General features: G+C 43.3%; 1 protein-coding gene across 13 annotated transcripts in view; it reads right to left on the bottom strand.

The window, feature by feature from the left end:
* Window positions 1-19,763, bottom strand: part of SDCCAG8 (SHH signaling and ciliogenesis regulator SDCCAG8) — a 223,690-nt gene that overhangs the window by 40,785 nt on the left and 163,142 nt on the right. For 2 of the 13 annotated variants that reach the window (XR_011499354.1, XR_011499353.1), the window contains exon 17: window positions 13,934-14,112. The exons of the other annotated variants lie outside the window; for them this stretch is intronic. The gene's annotated coding sequence lies outside the window, so the exon portion shown is untranslated. The remainder of the gene's footprint in view (window positions 1-13,933; window positions 14,113-19,763) is intronic. 13 annotated transcript variants of the gene reach the window in all.

Here is a 19,763-nt window from a genome sequence, read left to right as displayed (position 1 = left end):
AGGGCTAATCTTCCTCACACATACACCAAAAAATACTATGTATTTGCCTCTATATCCCCAAATTTGTCATCTGATTAATTCTGCAGGTTCGTTAAACGAATCCCCTAAAATGCCCCACAACTTTTAGCTTTGAATAATCTGAATGGCCCAGGGACCTTGGGTCACCTGCATGACCCCAGCCAGCCACAGAGTTAACAGGGGAATTTCCCCCTGGCCAGAGCAGGATGGAGGATGAAAACAGAACCTGCCCGCTTTTCTCAGGTCTAATTATGTCAGACCTTCCCTGTCAGTGAACCAATCCAAGGAGAGAAGGCTGAGGAGCAGGTCTTTCCATCAAGCTGCGCTCTGCATGCTCCTGGTGCATCCAAAGGATGAGCAGTCAGAGGAGACAGAAAACTAGGCGGATGAAGAGCAAAGAAAGAGCCCGTGCTCTGAGTTCCCCCAGGCCCCTGGCGCAGTGGACACCCACTCCACCAGTCCTTGCTCCTGAAACATGCATGCCTTGAGTTCAGAGACCATTCTGACCCCTTCTTGGTTTCCTCAGGGCCCAGCGGATTGCCCAGCCAAATATTGCGACAAATTTGGTTTATTGGGTAACACTATCAAATGTACTCTGCCCTTGAAATATAGCACAGACTGAGGGTTCTAATAAACCGAATCACTTTTACAAGCATTACAGGGGAACTTACTATGACAAATCATGTTGTCCAGTGAAGAAGGGCCACTTAATTAATTCATTGTAATTCTGAATTGAATGTACTGGGTTTGCCTGAAGTAAAATATAGTGACAATAGCTTGCCTTTCTATCAAGCTAAATATGGAGTAGGACATCTTGAATTAGAGCCATTTACTAAATTTCAGAGCCTCCAGTCTCTCAGCACAGTGGAGTGTGATCAAGACAGACAGAAGTAAAGCAATCAAGTGTTCAGGAACTGGACCGCTTTTTCATGTTAGGGTAAAATAAAAACTCAAAACTCCCTAGGAATTTTTTGTTATCATTTTTAAAACTTTTCATCCCTTCATTCTGAAATAGAAAGATTCCCTTCTTTTAAACTTGTACTTTAAAAATGTGTCCTAGATTTTTCTTGTCTTAGGAATTATGGCATTTTTATCCTAAATACTGTATATAACAAATTAATATTGATTTTGGTTATTGGATCTAAAATGAACACTGTTACAAAGTTACATGATGGATTCGATTCACTTCCTCAAGCATTTATTCCCACCTCCCCTAGGAAGGTGTCTCCGACGGCCCTGCCTTTCAGCACAAAGGAGGGCACGTTTGTTATCTTTATGGAAATTCTGCCCAGGCAGATGGCCCATCGGGAGCAAAGTGATGTGTTGTTCACTATGCAAGATGCAGAAACAAAAGAAGAACTTTCTCCTCGAGCGGCTCCTCTCTCGTGGGGAGCACAGGCTGACGTGGACAGGGAGCCAGTGTGGGCACAGAAAGAGCCTGGCCTTAGAAACCTCAGTTACTTAACAACCTCACCTCTGACCACAACGGCTCTCTCCTTGACCAAACTCCAGGCAGGTTCCTCTGAGCCCTCTTCTCAACTAGGCTTTGACCTTGGGCTTCAGTGTCTGCCCTTGTCAGGCCTGCACTGCCCAGTTCTAGCAAGACTCTTGTAGTTTAGAGAGTCTTCCACCCTTGACATCTGATAAACCTACATGTCTGATCAAAATGCCTCATCCTCTGCCATCCCCCAGGAGCAGTCTGATCACCCTGGCCTGCCTTCAGGAAGAACCCAGCAAGGTCGCTTTAGCCAGAATCTCCCTTGACCCCTGATGTTTCTTCTTAGTGATTTTCTAGCCACTGGTTCCTGACCCCTGTCCTGCTCCTTGGCTATAAACTCCCAGGTTTGGGGCTGGCCTGGTGGCGCAGTGGTTAAGTGCACACGTTCCACTTCGGCGGCCCCAGGTTCGCCGGTTTGGATCCCGGGTGCGGACATGGCACCACATGTCAAGCCATGCTGTGGCAGGCGTCCCACACATAAAGTGGAGGAAGATGGGCACGGATGTTAGCTCAGGGCCAGTCTTCCTCAGCAAAAAGAGGAGGATTGGCAGCAGTTAGCTCAGGGCTAATCTTCCTCAAAACAACAACAATAACAACAACAAAAACCCCCCAGGTTTCCTTGCTGACTTGAAATCGAGCCCAGTTATATACTGAGGTCTCTCTCCCCCTATTGCAACAGTTCCTGAATCAAATCTATTTTTACCGCTTTAACTCCTTTCAGGCTCTGTTTTTTCTCTGATACCTCTCCAAGCCTCACTTTGCTCCTCTGGAGAGCAAGATTATTATTACCAATAATAACAAATGAGATAACATATTACACTTAGCTGGAGCCAAATCCATATTAGTCAATCAAAAAACGCCACCTCTTGGGGCCGGCCCAGTGGCATAGTGGTTAGGTTCACATGCTCTGTATCAGTGGCCAGAGTATTCACAGGTTCAGATCCTGGGCACAGACCTAGCACTGCTCGCCAAGCCACACTGCGGCATCATCTCACATAAAACAGAGGAAGACTGGTACAGATGTTAGCTCAGCGTCAGTCTTCCTCAAGCAAAAAGAGGAAGATTAGCAACAGATGTTAACTCAGGGCCGATCTTCCTCACAAAACAAACAAACAAACAAGAAACAAGCCAAAAACTGCTACCTCTTTTCTTACTCAGACTTAAAATATATGTTCTAGCATCCTCAAATGGGTATAATTCCTTCAACTGTGGCGCTCTGGGACTGCAGGGCCAGGAGAAGTGCATTATAGTGGGTGCCTCTGCTCTCACATCCCCAAGACAGCCACACGGGAAGAGGCCTCTCTGCCCAGAAGAGCAGGTGGGAGCCCGGGAGCAGGAACCTCTGGGCTTTCGCCTGTTACAGTCAGCTCCCAGAAGCTCTGCTCGGCCTCTGAGTCTCAGACTCAGTGTCTGAAAGGGAAGACAATACTAATAATCCATCTTGCACAGTGTATATGAAAAGAAGTATCTATTTCATGTTTTAAAGGTCATTGAATATATAACAGCTAGATAGTTGAAGCAAAATACCATATTCATCAGTGAAATAGAAAGTGTAGCAGCATTCATCTGTTCTCATTTTAAATTTACCACAGTATGTAAATTAGAGGATTTAAAAAAGCATCAGGAAAAAATCTGAGCTAGGTGTGAATGAAAAGCACAATCAGAAGCAAATTTGTGACTGCTTAAAGTATAAGAGTTTGCCAAATGGGCTGCTACTTAGATTTTACTACTAATCTGAGTTTATGTAAAGCCAATAGAAAGATCCCATTATTGTTAAATACCCAGAGTAGAAATTTGCTGCTAAACTGCTGTATAGTATGGGTCTCAGGCTGGCTTTTGTAAACATCTTATTTTACACACTGAAATCGTCACAGGAACGCCACGCACAAAGCTGAGCTTTAAATGCACAGCCCCAGCGCATCCATGGTCTGGAGAAAAGAAACACATGCAATTTGGATTAGAGATGGAATTACCTAACTTTAAAAATGTTTTGCTACAGTTGAAAGAATCTACTTAGCGAGGAAGAGCAGTTATTCCAACAGCTTAACATTTCGAAATACGATTGATTGCAAAATGAGGTAACCTGACCGTTCTGAACAGGATTTTCTTACATCCAGAACATTCACACTAAATCAGAAACGTACAGAGGCGGGTTTGTGATTCACACTCTTGTAGATCTTAGTGGGCCAATATGTTGCACTGAGACATCAGCCTACTATTTAAACAACACCCTGTCTGGTTTCTATGGAACAAACTACCTTCAAAAACAAGATGAACCATATTGAATGAAGCCAAGGGAAAGTCAAACTCAAGAGTGGTGCACATTCTCTAACCCAAGAGGCAGGAGACGGGGGTTAGATATGGAGCCTCGAGCCAGCCAGGAGGAGTGTAATTTAGAGGCAGAAAGGGCCTAGGCGACCACTGAGTCCAGCCTGAAAGACAAGAAGACAGACGCCCACTCAGGCGCCAAATTGAAACCTGCTTCAAGACCAGTTTTGCGACGAGACTGAGCGTAAACCCCAGTCTGAATGCTTTTAATTACTTCCTGCTTCCTCAAGTAACATCATGATATTTAATCAACTCTGAAAAGTGGGGATAATAAAATAAAATCCTTTTCTTCCTCGCCATGCCTAGGCATTCACAATGTTACAGTCTTGAGTGCCTACTGTGTTCCAGACACTGTTCTGGGAGCAGGAAGGCGAGGAGCGAGACAGGGCCGTCCTTGCCACGTGGCACTCACTCTGGACAAGGACAGCAGGCTGGGTGAGCACAGAGAGCAGCGGGTCAGGAGCTCTCCAATGCGTGGAGAGTCGGATGAAGATCAGACCTAGCAGCTTGCCTGGCACAAGGCTGTGGTTAGTGCTGTTGAGTGGATAGTGACTTCCAGCGCCCCCGGGGGCAGCAGAGCGGAGCCTTGCCTGGTCTTTCTGCGCCATCCTCTCACCTTCCGGCGCTGTATCAGACAACGCTTGCTGCTATTCACAGGGTTTTCACGGCCAATTTTTTCAATATTGCTTTCAGTATCACAGCAACACACAGCAACCACAGTACGACAACCGACAGACGGGTGGTGTGGTTCCTGGGCACAAAACAAACCCGAGTCACGAAGGTGAGAAGGTCCCACCTTAACCACGAGGCCGCCAGGCTGACTCTGGCACAGCACAGGCCTTCAAAAGCTAACTGGATCCAATTTTCAGAAAAGAAATGAGTAAACATTAAAATTTGCATACATTTTCTGGAGATTAACAACCTATCTGTGGATTTCAGTTTAAGAATCTTGTCACAGAGGGAAGGGAGAAGTGGTCTTTGATGGTGATGAACTAAACAGAAGAGGAACGGTCTCAGAACTAGGAGGAAAGCACGATAAAAACAGATCATTACAAGGCAATGATATAAGTGCTGGGCAAGAGAAATCAAAAGGGCAAAGTGGAAAAACAGACGGAGGGAATGGACCCTGCTTGGAGAGGATTAGTCAGGGTAGGTTTCCAACAAGAGACAGAACCTGAGCTGTGCCTTTTTTATTCTTTTTCCTTTTTTTAAATGTTTTCATTTCCTTTTACAAAAGTAACACATGCTCAGTGCATAAAACCTAGAAATTATTGGAAAATGTGAAGGAAGAAAACACACCAATAAACCCACTGCCTAGAGACAGCTAATGTATTACATTTTTGGGTGTCCTGTTGTGTGTGTGTGTTTGTGCATGCACACATGCACACACACATGTGTAACAAGATGGAAAAAAAATTCATTAAGTTTTTGGAAGAAACAATTTGATAATTTTAGAAGTAAGATTCCAAAGGGGTATGCTGAAGCTTTGGGGTCATTAGATGGCCTTCCATGGCAGACTTTTCCAAATTCTGGGTCATGAGCCACTAGTAGGTCATAAAATAGAAAATATGGATTGCATAGTACAGGCAAATACTGTTTTATTAGGCTTTCTTTTAGTGTGTGTGTGTGTGTGTGTGTGTGTGTGTGTGTACAAGGTTGCAAAATTAAATGGTTAAATTTACTATTTACTTGAGATACAGGCTAACTTGAATGTATGCACATTTGAAGCAAGAGCTGTGGCAGAGCTGCATTTTTCTGTATAATGCAGAGGTATAAGGAATTTGTGGTTCCCAGAAGATGAGAAAGCAAAGAATTTGAAAGTTATGGGGAAAGGTGGAAGCAGGAGAAAGGAAAAAGTCAGCCTAGAAAGGACATTGAAGGAGAAAACTATCAATGGAGATTGTTACATTGTTTCTAAGGGGCAGGAGGCGTACCTGTTCTCCACCTTCTTATAACAGCATCAGTGAAGTCCAGGCTATCAGCAGTGCCTTTGTGTATACCAAGTCTTTTGGGGAACTCAAAGAGATGCTGAGCTCTACATACGAGTTGGCATGGGCAAAATTTGAGTCCACATATGTGTGGACTAGAGTGTGAAGAAAATATGACATTTTGGGTATATATCTATACCTAGATCTATCTACCATTTTTTTTTTTTTACAAAAAAATGGAATCATATAATATATATTACTTGTATCATATTTTCCCTTGGAGATATACTTTGAACATTCATTATGTCAATAAACATTATTTTTTCCAACAAATGATTTTATTGGCATTTTAGACTACCATTGTAGGGAATTTATGTAAACTGTTTATAGTAACTAATCTCCTGATGTTGGACATTTTGATGATTTGATTTAATATTTTGATTTGATTATTTTCAATATTCTTCTCTTAGAAATAATACTACTTCTTGGAGTCTAAATAGTAGGATTGGCCAAAGAGAAGTATCATTATACATTATCACTCTATTTTATTATCTACTTTGGTGCCTGTCCTGTCAGGGAGGACCCTTTTACCTAGCACCAAGGACAGGGCTGGATGGATGGTCAGTGTACCCGGGGAGGACGGATGGCCCAGCTGGGAGGGGAGGGGCAGGAAGGCCATACGTCGGCAATGTCAGGAGTTGGTAAACCAGCTACAATCTCTCTTGTGATACAGTTCTTGACACCCATTTCTTGGGATTTAAAATATTTATTGTAAAAATTATAAATCTAGTTTGAATAGTCATAGAAATAAAGGATACATAAGTTTGAAAGTAAAAATGTAGACTTGCTTTAGGGAAAATTTAAACTAAACGAAGATATGACTAACAAATGTCATTTTACAATCATTGCTTTTAAGGCATTCTGCAGGTTCATTCTAAGAGATATAAAAAACGTCACTAGGATTTAGACCAAAGAAACAGGTACTAACAGTAAGAGTTAGGGAAGAAAATTACTTGATTCCTCTCTTTTCCTCACTTCTCATATCCCACTGATCACTAGCCAATTTTGCCCCCTAAATATTTCTCCAATCCATGGCCTCCTCTTCATCTCTATTTCAGGCACTCATCATTTCCTACATGGTTTCCCTGTCTGGCTCCCTAAAGCCCATCCTTCATGCTGCCATCAGAGTGAGCCATTTGTGCTCTATTGAAAACTCTTCATTGCCCACCCCCCCCAGTACCTCCAGGATAAAAAGCCAGAGCCCTGTCATCGATCCCCAATGCATTCACCAACAATGACCTGTTTGTGCTTCCTATTCCATGTGCCATCACTTCTCTCTCCAGAGCTTTTCTCCAGTTTTGCTTTCTGCCAGGCATGTAGCCTTGCACATCCTCTAAAGTTAAGTTTTGGCATCCCTTCCTCCAAAAAGTTCCCCAGCATCTCCCAGGCTAGATTTGTGCCTCCCTCCAGTGACCCTACGCTGCTACACGCGCATCTCTACTAAAGTCTTTACTGCCTGGGTCTGGGGGGCAAGAGTGAGGGCTCCACACTCTCTCCCATGAACAAGAACCTCTGAAGGGCAGTGATTGTCTAATTTATCTTCTATCTCTCCATGGCCTGCAGCTCCTATCATGTAACAGGTATTCAATCACTTGTGTTTGATCTTTTGTTTTGGATGGACCAAACCATACTGTATCTTCAAACGGTTTAAGAGTAGCTAATAAAGCCAGGTGAGTCCAAACTCTAATGGCTTGGTGGAGAGAAATGAGGACACACATGGAATCAGCATATATTAATCCTAACCATTAGCTAACAGCTTTTAAACTAAAATAATTTTGGTTTCTAGAGAATTACTCATTAATTCAACACAGGTTTATCCACTGGACTTCAGAAATTGACTGAAGACTTAACAATCTAATAAGAGAGAAGGACATAAAATGCCATGAATACAGTGCTCTAAGTGCTGGAAAATAGAAACATGTCCCAGAGAAACAAGAGGGAGGGACTGAGTGCCTAGAATGAAGGGATGCTGGCCTCTAGTGAGAGCTCAAATTTTCTGATAATGCTGCCCCTATCTGACCCCCAAATCCTACCCTGAAAGTAGTTCTCACTCGAGATATCTGGACATCAGGCTCAAATGCAGTTTCCAGCCTTCGCTTGGAGTCATTTACTCTTCATATCGAAGTGGGGAGACCTAAAACGCCAAGAGCGCAGTGTGGACCTAGGAGAAAAGGGCTAAGGAGGCTGCTGGGCTGCCCCATTTGCAGGCACTGAGGCCTCCCTGTTCTAGGCAAAAAGCCAAAAGGAGCCCAGGACCCTACACTCCAGCCAGGCCCAGCAGGAGATAACCCTGCAGTGAACACTGTAGCATAATTCAAAGTAAGAAATATGAAATGCAACGCTGACACTATGTTTTAAGGGGCCATGTGGAAAAACTGGAGCACTTCCAGACACAGGTCACAGAAACGATTATTTTAAAGTGAGAGAGATACAGAAGTTAAGTATATTTGGTTTGAGTGAGAAATGATCATCTCTTTCCGAGGACCATCTTCCAAGGGTTGCTCTGCCTGGCCATGGAAAAGAAGGAAAATGTCTCCCAGCCTCAATTCTACATTATCTCCTTCATCTATGACACAGAAGTCACTAGCATCATGTAAAATGTCAAATTTAGGTGACTAAAAAAAACTCACAAAATTTGCAACTTAACAATCATTCTTTAATATATCAGGCCACTGGGGAAACCAAAAGCTTGGAAAATATATAACTCATTCCAAATGACTGTCATAAAATGGTAAAGTCAAAGTCATTTACGTAACCGCTAACAACCTCAACCAGCAGCTCCATTAAACATGACCTACAAACCTCGCAAAACAAGGACCAACTAATAACACAAGGAGTCATTAAAGGGCCTAAATAGAGCAAGGGAGCCACTCTAGTTTCAATGAGATCAGAGTCTATTTAATAGTTGTGATTAATATTTATTGAGTGCACACTGGACGCACATCATTATTCAGCAAAACTTTAGATTTATATTAGTTGATGGTAATTAACACATATACTGAGCAGTTTTTCCAAATGTGAGGATACAGATGAGAGGCCATAAAATACATATATTAAAAAAGTTGTACATATACATCAAACACTGTTTTTCACTCATTATTTTTTCCCTTCTACAGTTTTGGGAAACTGAAAAAGATGTGCTAGAAGATAAAAAAGATGGCATATTCATTCAGTAAGTGCCTTCCGAGTGCCTGGCACTGGGCTACATGCTAGAGAAACAAAGACGACTAGGACATGGTTCCTGTTCTTAAGGAGTTCACGGTCTAATGAGTCAGACATTCGAGAACAGTTGATGCCCCTGTGTGCTTGATCAAAGTGCTCTGCAGAGGTGGAGTGGAGGAAGGCTTCACTGAAGACATGACAGTGACCTGGCTCTTGGGAGAGAAGAGTTCTCTAGGCAGAGAAGGGAAAGGCATTCCAGGCTACTGGGAGCATGAATTCTCAAAGACAAGGGTTACATCTTGTGCATCTTTTTAATCCCCAAGCCTACTACAGGTCCTCTTACCATAGTGGGCACTCAGTAAACATCCGAACAATGTACGTAACAGTGAATGAACAAACTAATAAATTAACGAACACTAATCTTCTTTCTCTATATATTCAGAAATGACTCTAGATCCCTGAGAATAAGGAAGACCATGACAACAAAAAAATCCCCTTTTATTTTTCCTTTTTCCCCCCAAAGCCCCCCGGTACATAGTTGTATATTTTTAGTTGTGGGTCCTTCTAGTTGTGGCATGTGGGACGCCACCCCAGCATGGCTTGATGAGCGGTGCCATGTCTGTGCCCAGGATCCAAACCAGTGAAACCCTGGGCCGCCAAAGTGGAGCGCATGAACTTAACCACTTGGCCACGAGGCCGGCGCCAAAAAATCCCTTTTGAGAGCCCATGAACCGAGAAAAAAACCAGATGCTTACTCTCCTGGCTCATCACAGCCAGAGAGGTGGTAATAGAGACCAGGAAGTCCTCCAGGACCGACTCCTCTCCACATCCATCCCTGGACACAGTCTCAGGAGCCTGGATGAATCACACCGAAAGCTTCGCCTGCAGATCACAGACAGCATTGTTCAGCAGCGAGGGTGTATGCGACAGCTACAGTCTCGGGCAGCCTTTCTTGCCCATGAGGTAGAAAGCATGGACTTGGTAATCATGCCATACACTAGAGTGCAAAGGAAACAAAGTGAAAATAAAACCAGGGTCAGAACGAGAAGGGTGAAGGGATGAAGGATGATCACAGGGCCGGGGAGCAATCCTTCGGGTCCTCTATGGAGTGCCGCAGTGGGTCATCTCCACGCTTAGATAGGTGCTATGTCTCAAAAACATCCCTGCAGGCGGTCTGCAGTCCTTCACGCTGCAGCCTCACACCTTTATCTGCAAAATTTTGTTTTCACAAATATTTTTATCTATCTTATTATTTTAATTAAAGCCAACTTAAACTTTAAGAATGGTGAATAATTTCTCAGACTTATCAAGGCTTTTAATATACTAATGTGCATTGTTACCTTCCAAAGAGCGGATTGTTTCTGCAATCTGTCCCCAGACTAAAACATCCTGCATTCCTTTTATCAAAGACCATTTTGTAGGACTGCTTGTCCTACACAGAATACATATGGAAAAATGCGGCCCCGCCGCTTCGGGCCACAGCAAATGTAGCAAGGGAGTAAAGAGGAAGTTATACAGCACAATTTTTTTTTTTTGGGTGAAGCAGCTGTGTGCTATAATCATCATCTTGATAAATACTGTGACCTAATTAAAAAAGAAAAATGGAATGGATGCCTGCACCAAAAAAAATGATAAAAGGAAATGTGGAAGGATTCTATTCACCCAATTTAGAGAGAGAGGATAGTTGGACAGTTGCTCATTACTTGTTGGTTTGTTCTTTCGTTACTTAGGAATGAGGCAATGCCTTCATAGTACCCTTTAAAAACCAGGCATGGGATCTTAATCCAAGAATTTATCTAAACCCATTTTGAAACCATTTGCATTTTCAGCAGTGCAACCTCCAAAGAAAGCAATCCTTCCAGGACTTTACACAGGAGTAGACCAACTGGCTAAACAAAGCAGGGCCGCAGCCCAGCATCCCTGAGCGAACAGCAGGTCATCCAAAGGTCTGTGCACGATGGCTGAGTCTCTAGGCTGAACAGTGGCTGCTGCCTTCACTTCCAAGCAGTTGTGGAAAATGTGCTTGGCGTAAGAATGCTCCGCTGGCCCATCTTCTGAGTGATGTGAGGCTGGTCTTCTTCACCCAGGGAAAGAGAAAGCAAAGAGGGAACAAAGAAACTTCCCTTTCTTCTGCCTCCAGGTGGGTTGCTTCCCCTCCGGTACAAAGGGAAAAACTGTGCACGGAGAACGTAGTGCAGATTCTTCTTCTAACACTAGTCTAGTCCGTTGCACACCTTCATTTGTCTGACTCTAACAGCTCCTTCCAAAGTTCAGCCGATGCTCCTGAACGGACGGCCGCTACCCTCATCAGCTAAGGAACCAAGGCACCCTGCATGCTTGTTAAATGTACCGAATGACGCCAGAGCACACTCAACACTATGGCCACTGGCTGCTCCTCCCCAGTGTGCCTGGACCCTCTGCTCCCTCCAGCTGTCCTTCTGCCCAAGCCTGTTCATGCTGCTCACATAAGCATAGCTTAACGTTCAGTGAACTCAGAATATGATGGTTAAAAAAATAGTTTGCTGATTTTATGAAGACAAAGTGAATGGTTTAGAAAGAATCAACAAAGCTGAGTTAAAGAAAAAGTCTGTCAAATTAGGTGTGCATGACACAATGGTAAAGGACTCAGAAGGACAGGGTCACCAGAACAGCAAATTCTGCAGGGAGGCCGCCTCCCGAGCGTCTCTACGTCATCAGTTGCTTCAGAGAAACCAAAACTGGGTGTATCAAAAGATGCAATTTGTGGGCTGGCCCCGTGGCCTACTGGTTAAGTTCAGCACACTCTGCTTTGGCGGCCCGGGTTCTGTTCCTGGGTGTGAATCTACACCACTCATCAGCAGCCATGCTGTGGCAGCGACCCACATACAAATAGAGGAAGACTGGCACAGGCGTCAGCTCAGGGTGAATCTTCCTCAGCAAAAAGTAAATAAACAAATAAATAAAGATGCAATTTTGGTGTGCTTTATCCAAGAAAAATGATGAGGCACTCCAAATTGGGTGATCCACATACAAACAAAATGTCTTGGGGGCCAGCCCCATGGCCAAGTGGTTAAGTTTGCACGCTCCGCTTTGGTGGCCCAAGGTTTTGCTGGTTCAGATCCTGGGCGTGGACATGGCACCGCTCATCAGGCCACGCTGAGGTGGCGTCCCACATGCCACAACTAGAAGGACCCACATCTATAATATACAACCATGTACTGGGGAGCTTTGGGGATAAAAAGCAGAAAAAAAAAGAAAATGTCTTGGCCCAACATATATATCCGTTGTTATGATTTCCTGACCTTTCACTCAACCTTCCAACCTCTGGCCTCAAGCTCACAGGCTAAGACAGCATCTGCTATACATCTGTTGATCTGCACTTCTTATTTTCCTTTTGATGGTGGGTACCAGCCCACCTCCCTAGTTCTGAGGACGTATGCATTACTGAGCGGGAGCAGTAGAAAACACGAGACCAGAAGTCAGAAAACACAGATTCTAGTTTCTAGTCATTTCCTGAACTGTTGTCTTGGAAGCCACCTCTCTCTTTGGAACTCAGTTTCCTCATCTATAAAGTGTCCGGGTCGGGGCTAGGGATGGAGGGCGAGAGGGACCACGCAATCTTTCAGGTCTCTTCTAATTCTTTAAATGCCATTCCACGCAATCCAGCTCATGGAAGACAGACAGGGTTCCTTATAACATTTACTGATCTTTATTTGGAATATAAAATATTAACACTTGGAAAAAATATAAATTCATTGTTAATGTTGAGAATAAGCAAATTTGCTTGAAAAAAGTAAAATTTTTTAGAAATTGTAATCACAAAGAAGAAATTTCAATTATAAAATTTTGTATATATATATAAAATTATTAAAATAAGATTTAAATTACCAATATACTATTGATCATAGATATCCCTATAATTTGAGACTGGGGGAAAAGTCTGTAAGAGGTTACATCTCAAATGTCTATGCTTTCTATAACAAAAACTTTTTGGAGAAACGATCCTTACTAATTTACAGTTCCAAAGTGGGTTACGAAGCTGTAGTTCTGGGAATAGCGTTCAATATAAAATTGTTTAAATAATTTCCAGTATTAATTTTAATCTTGAAAATACCAAACTACAAACCATTACTGACTGGAGAAAATAAACTACTCAAAGAAACAAATGGTGCCGTCTTTAAAATCTTTAGTTCTGCAACAGAACTAACATGAAAAACTGCCCCAAGACTCAGTTTAAGCCACAACTGAATTTCTTCAACAGCAACGAGGCTTCTCAAAAATATGTGTTTCTAGATAAAAAGAAAATTATTAGAGAGCACTGTCTAACATACTGTTTTGATATTTCTTTCATTTTAATTAGAACAGTGCCTGAATTCCTCTTTGTGCCACAAATGCTATACAAACTAGGCTTATATAGGAAGAAAAGAGATTTAAATCGAAGTACCCCTCATCTTTTAAAATAGCCGCTTACCACTTGTGAGTAGGAAATGTAACAGTGTAATAATCAGTTTCTATGCTGCCTCGGGAGTCTATATCAATTTCAAGTTTTCTTTTATGATTCAGCTATTCCAAGAGTCTGAAAATATTTCATTAAAAATTAATGTGTTATCCACACAAATGGCAAATATTGAAAAATAGGAGTATAAATAAAAATAATAAAAATAGTAAGTCTGCTAATACTGAAGAGGAAGGAAGAGGGGAGGGGAGGAGAGCACGCGAGAAGGAGAGAGATTTCAAACATCCGGTTTCTATTCTGGACCATTTATAGAAACAGACAGACACAGCAAGCGGAAGCCAAATGTATTCTTGGGCTCTGACAGGATTTGTTTTCTATCTTGTCATTATTTTTACGGTCTTCTTCCTAATAATATTTCTCTAGTGTTCTAGATTTCCTGACCGACAATACCAGTCTCGTTCAGAGTTTACAAATGAGAGCTGGGGGGGATGTGGGCACACTCACGGAGTCTAGCTGCCTTGTGCGCCCACTCGCTGGGGTCTGCAGTATTCCCAGGAACTCCTCAGCACAAAGCACGCAACCATGACAGCTTCACTCCCATCCTATGCATCCTTCCCAAACTCCTCTGGGCGATCTTCTTAGGATCCAACACACGGTCCCCAGCAGAGCAACAGGCATCTGGTCTATTACACAAAGGTAATGATGAATGCATAGTCCGCATCCCGCTAACGCTGGCGCAAATGCAACACACTCACTCACTGTGCATCCTCTTTGTTCTTTCTGTAAGAGTGATTCCATGTTAAGGAGAAAGCAAGTACCCACCTTATTCTGTCTCAACCCTTTCCATTTAAATGTCATCGAGAAAAAGTCACATTGCCTATTAAACATGCAGCCAGGGACACACACTTGTCCCTATATCAAAATAAAACACAATCAGGTTCCCCTACACCAAAGATAATGAGGGAACTATTCTGAAAATATGAAAGAGTTTGTTTATATAGGCTATAAAAAATATCCTTTTGCCTCAAAATAAGTGTCCCTCTTTATTGGACACTGATCATTTTCTATAGAATTGAAATTGTACATGAAATTATAATTGTGCCTTGTGTAATATAAATTGATTGTCTCAAGTATTGGGAAAGGATTTGAATTTTAATGGATTATTTTGCTGGGGATGTGCCCAGCAAGTCAGCACAAACTCTAAGGGCTCTAACTGTGGAGGTACACACCAAACATTTACATAAATCAGGATGGACAGCGTGGTGTCAAGAACGGATCCTAAAATGGTCCAGAACGGGTAGTAAGCTTTTCTCTGTGAAGAAGAAATCAGCTGCTAACTTTCCATGTTGGGAGATTCTGTGACAGTGTGGCTGTAATTTGGTTTCTCTTTCTGAAAAAATGGTAAAACCCACATATTAGTAAAAAGGACTTTTGTGGCTACGTTGTTTTGGTTTTTTTTCATATTCTTTCTTTCTACAGCTTAGGTCATCTATGAAAATCAGGGCTTCACCCCGAGGGAAGAACTGACGTAAAATCCAGCAGCGCTGTGTCAAAAAGCACTTAAGACACACGTGAGCGTGACACTCGGGTGTCTGAGGCAAGGCCGCCCAGGAAGTGGCTGCAGACACACCCAGCAGCATGTACACAGTCACTGCTTGACGCATCTCCTTGTAATAAATCCAGTATCTATGAAGTCAAACAAATCTCCTCCACATTCACAATCACGGGCAAGAGCAGACCTCAGCCATTTGCTACCCAGATGGCTGCAACATTTTTACCGTTAAATTACAACCAGTGATGAGGAAGGACAGATACACATCTGCCTGAAATTGCCAGCCTCCTAAGATCTTCTTCTCAAACCCTCAGCCTCAAGAAGCACTGTTGATATAGGTGTAAAAATCACCTCCGGGTACCATATGATGAACTCTTTACAAGACAGCCAAATGCGTACCTCAGCTATAAAGCATTATGAATTTATTTTAACTGCTATCTATTTGAGATATTTTAGGAATTTAAAATACAAGACTTTAATCATTTCAACCTTGAAAGAGCCTCTTTTTGCAATGGAAAACTGGCGGTATTAACCTAGACATACATACAGATGTTACGTACAGCGTATAAAGAAAGATTCAGCCCAGTGAATAAAGATTTCTTCTCCTATTCTTCAAACTTTCCTGAATGAATTTCTATGATACTAAAGAATCAAGCTGAATAGAAGGCATTTCTTTCTATAACAAAGTTCAGACAGGGCAATAAATTATGACCAACTACGGTTTTGACAGATTTCTTCCCAAGTGCTGATCTGGCTGTGTAAACAACCCCAGCAATAAGATAGTTCAAGGTCTACATGTCCGATAACTTTTTTTTTAAGAACCCAGAATTTCCTGGCAACTAGATGTTTGATTAAAATTCCATGTTGCATAATTAGTAAGTCTCGGATTTTGTATAATACAGCCTAACAGTGTGAAGTCTAATAAAATGCCGTACCCAATGCACACCATTTCACTGTATAAGAGTATGAAATCTGGCCACAGGTGGGTATCTAGAAATAAAGAGCCAAAGCAAAGCAACAGAACCATGAAAAGAGAGAGGGAAAGTCAGGTAAAGGTGAGAGGGTACCAAGAGGGAGAAGATAAGCAGCACCGGCAGGTTAGAAACGACGCAGCATGGACAGCTCCTCTGGCATGGCAGTCGCCGTCCACGCCCACCCACGCTCGCAGAGGACTGGGTGAACTTCAGGGAGCAGCCGGAGTCAGCAATGCCCCAGCTCCAGGGATGTCTGCTGGCTCTTCAAGACACATTTGACTAGCGTGTCAACAGTAAAATTTGCATGTAGGGAAAAGAGTGACTCCAAAGCCACTTTAATGCTGCTTTTGTATGTTTCCACAAAATGCCTTTGAAATGCCTGCTCTTTAAACTGCTGCCTATTTTCCATGGATGATAAGGAAAAAATAGTTCTGCTCCTATGTGTGTACGCACATACACAAAACATATTGCATGGGTGATAGCTATTTTTAAAGCCAATTAATTTCCAGAAAACAAAAGCTCAGAAAATATCACCCGATATCATCAAGACGTAATCATGAAACCAAACATTCTCTTTAATCTGTTAAATTTCTATCACTAGCAGTCTGCATGTTATACATGGTGAAAACGCAGGAAATTGCTTCTTTCCACCCTAAATATACACATCCAGCTAAACAAAGGGAAACACTTTTTAAAAGGACTGAAGTCATGGCTCTCCTTATGTAACCACCTCAGAAGTTATTTTGTTCAAAATTACCAAATAAATGTCAAAAACAACAATGGAATTCCACAAAAGAGTTAATTCATTATGTTTGCTCGAGTCCAGACGTCAATGTCTTGTGCAGCATCAAAGAGCGCCACGGAGCAGGCCCGCACGGCTCAGCGCCCGGCGCCCTGCCCGCCCGGCCTGACCAGCCCGCCGGGCCTTCCCTCAGCTGCCCAGGGCGCCCTCTCCCAGGCCAAATGACCACCTCCCCAGTCAAGTGACAAAGGTCTACTTTGGAACAAAACCCCCCAAGAGCAGCCTAGAACTGAGTATTTCCTGAGAGAAAAGTGAGGTTTTTGCCATTCTATCAGTGGAGCTTACTTAGTTTTAAAGGAAGACCTGCTATTTCATGTTCTTCTTCTCATTTGGTTAATTGTTTATTTAATGATGGTATACTATTAAGTTTGAATTGAAAAATAAAACATACGAACTTATTATTTTATTTGACAAAAACACATATTGCTTCGTATGTGCCCGGCCAACTCTGAGCTCATTTCCGCCTCAGCACCCCCCGAGGCGGTGAGGACTAGTGTCCCCGTCGTACGGATGAGGAGGCCGAGTCACCGAGAGGTGGAGGCACCTGCCCAAGGTCCACAGCCAGGTCAGTGGTGGGGCTGGGATTAGAACCCAGGCAGAAGGCTCCAGAAACTGCATGTTCCTAACCACTAAGCACCATATGCTCTGTTAGTAATTAAACCTTTTTAAAAGCTCATTTAGTCTGGCTGGAACCTGAGGAGCTCTCAGCCTAAAAGGCCCCTAGCAGAGCATATGACTGTTAGATGCCACTCTGTCACTCGCAAGTGGGAATGGGGAAATCTGCCGGGTCGCTCTGTGGAGGGGACTCTACAGTCGGGGAGCGCAGGCCTGGCTCAGACGCGGGCCCGCTGGGGGAACTCAGAGCAGCACCGACACCCCTGGGGAAAGCCTGGGCGTGGGCACCAGGCACCCCTGCAGTCCCAGGCCCGAAACGCTACTCATTAGCTAAGCGATTCGAGGGTAAGTCACACGACCTCTCGAGCCTCAGCTTCCCCCTCTAAAAATAGGAGACAAGAATGCTACCTCGATAGAATTGATCTGCTGGTTAAATGTAGCAGGGCCTCTCTGCTGGAGGTTCTTTAAGAACAAAACCGCAGTCTCGTGTTAGAGACCACAAAGTCCCGTCTGCCTAAGAAATATTGTGATCCACCACAAGACAGCTGACAGTCACAGTAACACACACTGTATGTATACAGTGCTTAGAGACACCTGCGATCTGATTTCATCCTCATAACTATTCCGCATGGTATATAATCCCCGTTTTATGGACAAAGAAGTTGAGGCTGAAAGAGTTTTTTTGGCCTGTCCAAAATCATATGTTGGCAGGTGACATGGTTGGCCCACAAACCCTAAGCTTTTGCTCCCTATCCAGTGTTCTTTCCTTATTATGAATTGCTACGTTTCCTCAGAAGACATGACACTTGCTTGCAATAAGCTTATGGTATAAATGGAGAAAGTGAAAGAATATGAAAAAATAGAAATACTAATTGCTCCAAGATCTTGGAGAGAATAGAGTAGCTGTCTCTGGTTGTGGGGTGTCAGGCAGCTTGTACTGATGGGGGTCTTAGCCACCCAGAGATTGCAGAACCCAGGTTTTCTTGGAGAGGAAAAGAAACCAAGGTAGAGATTCAGGGACAAAATGAAGAAAAGAAAATGAGAGACATTTGACCAAAGACACATTTGCAGGAATGCTCACAACCAGTGAACGGTAACCGGTGGCTCTGGAAGGGAAGAGAAGCGAAGAGGAAGCCAGGTCAGGGACGTACACAATGAAGCCTCTCCCAAGGGCTGGCCTTGCAGCTGACATTATTTAATGCTATTATCCACGAAAGCCGTTATCAGATTATCAGCAGCGTCCACTCCGAGGCCCTCATTCCTCTTGAGCTCATGGAGTCCATGGTGGCCCTCTCGGTTCTGTCACCTGAGGCTCACTGCACACACCTCAAGTCTTGAGCTCCTCCTGCTACCTGGAGCCCAGTGATATGCCAACCCCTAGAATTTAGCATTTGACTTCTGAAGCAGCTGCTAAAAAGCGCTGCTTAATGTAACCTGAAGTGCAGGGGAGCTGCCTCCCACGGGGAAAATTCTGGAGCCACGGGAGACATGAGATGGAAGCTGGGCAGTTTATGTCCTCTCCCTTCCTCCCTCCGGGACCTCCTTGGAGGCACGGTTTCCTGTACAGCCTGTCCAGAAACGTCTGTGTGGTTGTGTCTCTGTGGCTTATCATGAAGCAGCTTCCAGGGTAGTAACACAGTGTCTCACACTCTGTTCCATTCTTCCATGCCTCACCCTGCTTCCCCTCACTCTCGCTGCCCTGCGATTGCAGCCAAAATAAACATTAGCATTTAATCCTTGCTCAAGTTCTAAAACAACAGAAATGAAGGAATTGGTAAAATCTTCATTGAAATCACCCACTTAGTCAATATACCCAAAAACAGATATAGAAAGATACACACCAGGGGAATCAGTCATAGAAATGGAAGTATCCTGATGTTGCAAGCAAAGTGACTAGTGAAAAGTCAATAAACTCAGAAATCAGAAACAAACTACAAAGTCAAAGATGGGAGATGATCGGCAGAAAGCTAGCAGGGGCTACTCTGGCTCACCAGGTGTGAGACGGACATCACGGTGTTTAAAAGGCTGAGGTCACAGAGATGCCTCCCTCTCGCTTAAAATCCTCCCAAGACTCCCTTCTCATGGTGCTCAGAATAAATTCCAAACGTTTTTACATGATTCAAAGAAAGACTCTTTCAGATCTAACTTCTGAGGTTCCTCTTCCTCTTAGGATGTGGAAACTACAAAAGAACATTGCCCCCACCCTAAAAATGAGAAAGAAGTCAGATACTCAACAAAACCATCATTTTTCTCGAGCCAATCAGAGACCGGAGGTTGGAAGATATCCAGGCAAACTAAATTCGGAAAGGTAATATGCCCCTCTGAGGAGAGAGAGAGCACTTGAGCTGGTTTTCCTTTGGCAGAGCATGGGGAAGAGAAACAGCTGACACA

The sequence above is a fragment of the Equus asinus genome, chromosome 30, assembly GCF_041296235.1.
Source record: "Equus asinus isolate D_3611 breed Donkey chromosome 30, EquAss-T2T_v2, whole genome shotgun sequence".
NCBI classification, from domain to species: Eukaryota; Metazoa; Chordata; class Mammalia; order Perissodactyla; family Equidae; genus Equus; species Equus asinus.
This window is presented reverse-complemented; position numbering and strand designations above follow the sequence as displayed.